The sequence below is a fragment of the Lynx canadensis genome, chromosome F2, assembly GCF_007474595.2.
Source record: "Lynx canadensis isolate LIC74 chromosome F2, mLynCan4.pri.v2, whole genome shotgun sequence".
In the NCBI taxonomy this organism is placed as follows: Eukaryota; Metazoa; Chordata; class Mammalia; order Carnivora; family Felidae; genus Lynx; species Lynx canadensis.
In genome coordinates, this window is record NC_044320.2 from 59904308 (window position 1) to 59910071 (window position 5764).

A 5764-nucleotide genomic window follows, 5' to 3' on the forward strand; every position below is an offset into this window, starting at 1 on the left:
CACTTGGTGTTTGATCTTTTTAACTTTAATTTTCTCTTTTTTCTGAGAATTCATGAAACCACTTGCTTCAGGACATTTGCCATATGATTGAATAGCAGGAATTTTTATTTGGTTAAATCAAAGAGATACTTTTACATAGCATTGAAATCTTAACAGTTTTCTGAGACTTGATAATTAGTTTACCTTTCAAATGGGCAAATCTCAATTTTTTTCCTGCACATAAAATATTACCATAAAATCCTGTTTTATTCAGTCAATACTTCATTTTTGTACTAAGATGATTTTATGCTTTTTAGGTTGCTTATCTTTCATGCAATTATTGACAAATGACAGTCTCCTTACTTTTGAAATCTTGTTGATACTGAGAAATGCAGTTTATTGTAAGCAGTAAATTCACCTCATGTTAGTAGAACTACATTTAGAGACATCTTGCTACATATGGAGTGGTCATCTTAGTGTGAGCCATATTGCTAAATTTATCGACTCTTCAAAAATAGTGCAAATATTCTGAGAAATAACACAAATGTTTTTGATCCAAACCTACTGAATAAAGGTAAGTGGCCAGGCTGGTTTAGGAAGAAAGTATATAACTAAAGGAATTAGAGTACCTTTCTCAAGTAGCCAGTAATCTGGTTCAGGTAGTATGGCATGTCACAAAACTGAGTATGAGAATGTAGCAGCATCCAGATGCCTAGGTGACTTAGTCAGTTGAGCATCCAACTCTCCATTTCAGCTCAGGTCATGATGTCATGGTTTGTGGGATCGACCCCACATCAGGCTTCATTGCTGGCAGTGTAGAGTATGCTTGAGATTTGGGATTCTCTCTCTCCCTTTCTCTGCCCCTCCCCTGCTCGCTCGCTCTCAAAATAAATAAAAACTTTAAAAAAATGTAGCAGCATCAAAGCTGTAATTCAAAGGGATTTCACAAATTTGCTTTCTTATAATGCAACACATCATCTCTTAATTTGTTCAAAGTAGACGGGGTTTAAGCATTGTGTTTCCAACATTTTGGGGTTTTTTTCCAACATCATATTGAAAGGCAATTTTCCTGTTCTGGGCAAGAATAGACTGATGAGGTACCATACCATCCTTAAACACTGAAGGTACTCTGATGAAAACCTGTTCCTAAAGAATTGAGTCCAGGAAGTTACACTGACTAATGGAATGGCTATATATACTAAAGTTATAAAAATACAAAAGCTTGTGAAACTAATGAAACAATTTGTGTGATTTTTTTTTAACACAACTGTTTTCATTCTTTGCCTAGTGGCAATTTTTGCCTTATGTACATCTGAAAACTAGATGGTAAGCCAGCAGGAATGAAGGTGGAAAATTATCTTCTTAGGTGGTGTTGATTGGTTATCTTTCTTAGTGTCCAGCAGAATGCCATTACGTTGCAGGCATTCAATAAATGTTGAGTTGAATCAAACTCACTGATGTGTAAAGGTAGTGTCTCAGACATATTCCACTGCAACCCTAAAAGTTTTATGTCCTAACTACTAATATGTAAATGTTAAAAGATTAGCCTGAGCCTAATTGGAGATATCTGCACATCATCTGGTCTGCCACTTGCAGGGAAGACTAATGAATAGCAAAGGCAGGAAAGCTAGGTTCAAGGTCATTGTTAATGATCGAGCTTCTTGATGTTCTTCCTTGAAAAAAGAATAGCTGTCTCAGAATAAATGTTTCTCCAAAGAAGGTACACAAATGACCAACGATATATGCAAGTCTGCTCAAGTCATAAGTCATTAGGGAACTAGTAAGCCACAAAAAGATACCTACTTCACAACCACTAGGATAGCAATAATATTTTTTTAAAGGACAAATAATAAACACTGGCCTAGATGTATAAATTGTAAAAATTACAATTTATAAATTGCAGGTGTGAATGTAAAACGGTGCAGCTCCTGTAGAAAATAGTCTGGCACTTCAAAAAATTAAACGGGGAGGTTCCAGTTCAAGAAGGTGATGTAGGAAGACTCTGAACTCAACCTCCTCCATGGAACACCCCAAACTACAACTATTAACAAAACAATTGCTCCCGAAGAAAAACCGAGAGCTGACTGAACAGCTACTGCACAGCATAGAATAGCAAGAGAAATGGGGACATGCCACAGTTCAAAAGAGTAACCTATCCAGCTAGCCAGCAAAAGTCACTAAGTCCACATAGCCCGAGTAGGGGACATGATACGCAAGACCACTACTTAACTTTAGGAGAAGTAGCCATTTCACTTAATCCATAGGAAAAAAAAAAACAACAACAGAAAGCCAAGCAAAATGGGGAGACAAGAGTATATTTCAAGAAAAAGAAAAAAACTTCAGAAAAAGAACTAAATGAAACAGGATAAGCAAAATGCATGATAAAGAATTTAATAATCACAAAGATACTGGGTTGGGGGAAAGAACTGATGACCTCAGTGAGACCTTCAAAAAAGAGAAAAAATACTAAAAATCAATCATAGTTGAAGATTACAATAACAAGTAAAAAACACACTAGAGGGAATCAACACTAGAGGATGCAGAAGAACATATCAGGATCTGGAAAACAGGGTAATAAAAGGCACACAAACTGAGCAGCAAAAAGAGAAAAGAAATTTTTGTTTTAAGTTTATTTATTTTGGGGCACCTGGGTGGCTCAGTCAGTTAGGCATCTGACTCTTGATTTCTACTCAGGTCATGATCTAGCCCTACACCGACCTCTGCACTGACAGCATGGAGCTTGCTTCAGATCCCCTGTCTCCTTCTCTGTCCCTCCCTGCTCACGTGCTCTCTCTCTCTAAAAAATTAATAAACATTAAAAAAAAGAAAAACAGGAAAGAAAAAAATGCAGATAAAATAAAAAAAAGAAAACAATGCCCAACATTTGTTATGAGAAAGGTTATACACAAAAATGAGAAAAGTTTTTAAATTCATGAGATTATTATATAATCATACCAATAAATTTTTGAATTGTGATTGATTTACTAGGAAATTCTAAATTATGAAAATTAAACAAAGAAAAATCTAAATAGACCAATGAACCATGGAAGAAAATAAAGTAGTTGTCCATATATTTCTCCCACAGGGACATAAGACTAGATTATTTTTACAGTTAAGTGTTTTGTTTTTTTAATCTTCAAGGAACATGATTCCCACAGTAAACTGTTCTAGCACATAGAAAAAGATGGCAAATTTCCAAGTCACTCTTACAAAGCCAGGATTATCCTGATAGATAGATAGATAGATAGATAGATAGATAGATAAATTTTAAAAAAGCAATCCACAGAGGCCGCTCTCACAGGAATATAGAGGCAACAATTCTAAATGAAATTCTGGCAAATCAAATCCAGACTATAGTCAAAGAATACTACACCACAATTGACAGTTATTCCAAGAAAGCAAAGATGGTTGAAGGCAAGAAAACGTATTGATATAAATTTACCAAAGAAAAATGTAGGATCATCTCTGTAGATATTTAAAAAACACTTGGTGGGAAACCTGGGTGGTTCCGTTGGTTAAGTGTCCAACTTCGGCTCAAGTCATGATCTCACAGTTTGTGGGTTCGAGTCTCGCGTCAGGCTGTGCGCTGACAGCTCAGAGCCTGGGGCCTCCTTCACATTCTGTGTCTCCCTCTCTGCCCCTCCCCTGCTTACGCTCTGTCTCTCTGTCTTTCAAAAATAAACATTAATTTTAAAAAATCATTTGGTGGGGCGCCTAGGTGGCGCAGTCGGTTAAGCCTCCGACTTCAGCCAGGTCACGATCTCGCGGTCCGTGAGTTCGAGCCCCGCGTCAGGCTCTGGGCTGATGGCTCGGAGCCTGGAGCCTGTTTCCGATTCTGTGTCTCCCTCTCTCTCTGCCCCTCGCCCGTTCATGCTCTGTCTCTCTCTGTCCCAAAAATAAATAAACTTTGAAAAAAAAATTTAAAAAAAATAAAAAATCATTTGGTAAAATATTCTTTCCACTTCTGATTTTAAACTAATACACTAGGAAAAGAATATTCCATACATTATTTTCAAACAATACCTGGGGCACTTGGGTGGCTCAGTTGGTTAGGCATCTGACTTCAGCTCAGGTCATGATCTCATGGTTTGTGAGTTCAAGCCCTGCATCAGGCTTTCTGCTGTCAGCACAGAGCCTGCTCCATATCCTCTGTCCCCCTCTCTCTCTGCCTCTCCCCTGCTTGCACTCTCTCTCTCCTTCTCTCTCAAAAAAAAAAAAAACATTAAAAAAAATTTTAATAAAAAAATAAAACAACATCAAGCCAATAGTTACCACACTTAAAAAATATTTATCACATGCAATTTCATTTAAAATGAGGGCAAAATAACAAGTGTTGGTGAGGATTCAGAGAAAAGGGAAAATTTGTCTACTGTTGGTGGGAATGTAAGTTGGTGTGGCCACTATGGAAAATAATATGGAGGTTCCTCACAAAATTAAAAATAAAACTACTATATGATCCAGAAATCCCACTTATGGGTATTTTTCTGAAGAAAATAAAAATACTAACTCAAAGAGATATATGCCACCCTCCAACCCCATCCATGTTCATTGCAGCATTATTTATAATACCTAACATATGGAAACAATCTAAGTATTCATCAATTAATGAATGGATAAAGAAAATGTCATATGTATACACACACACATATGTATATATACATATATATGTACACACAGAGAATGGAATACATTTATTTCAACCATAAAAAAAGAATAAAATCTTGCCATTTGCCACAACATGTCAGACCTTGAGAGCATTATGCTAAGTGAAATTAGAGACAGGAAGATGTGTACCGTATGATCTCAATTGTATGTGGAATCTAAAAACCAAAACAAAACAAAAACACAAATCAAGCTCATAGATACAGAGAACAGATAGATTGATGGTTGCCAGAGGTTGGGGGGGGGGGTGGTGGTGAAAGGGGTAAAAGGGATCAAAAGGTACAAACTTTCAGACTAGTAAGTCACAGGGATAAAATGTACAGCATGATGACCATAGTTAATAATAATGTGTTGCATATTTTAAAGTTGCTGAGACTTGATTTTAAAAGTTCTCATCACAAGAAAGAATTTTTTTTTCTAACTATGTATGGTGACAGATGTTAACTAGACTTACTGTGGTAATCATTTTGCAGTGTATACAAATATCAAATCATGCTGTACACCTGAAACTAATATGGTGTTTCATGTCAATTACATCTCTAAAAAACAAAAGTGAGGACCAACATACAAATACTTGCTATCAATACACTACATAGTATTTCTTGGAAATTTCCAGACAAAGTTGTAATTTTTAAAAATTAGGTGTAGGGGCACCTGGGTGGCTCTATCGGTTAAGCAGCCAACTTTGGCTCAGGTCATGATTTCACCGTCTGTGGGTTCAAGCCCCGCATTGGGCTCTGTGCTGACAGCTCAGAGCCTGGAGCCTGCTTCGGATTTTGTGACTCCCTCTCTCTCTCTTCCCCTCCCCTGCTTGTTCTCTCTCTCTCTCAAAAATAAAATAAACATAAAAAATAAAATTAGGTGCAAATACTGGAACAAAACAGACAATAACATCTGCAGGCAATGTAAGGTCTCACAGAAAAATCCCCTAAGTATAAACTTGAAAATTCTGAAATCTCAAAGAAGTTGAAAATGTAGTGGCCATTTTTATGGGATGTTCTGTTTGTTTACTTTGGTTTTAGCTATATATCATAATAGTCCCCATCCTGGACTTGGAAAATACCCATTATCTAAAAACAAGTGAAGATGGGGCCCCAACATCCTACTACAGAGGTAAAAAAAA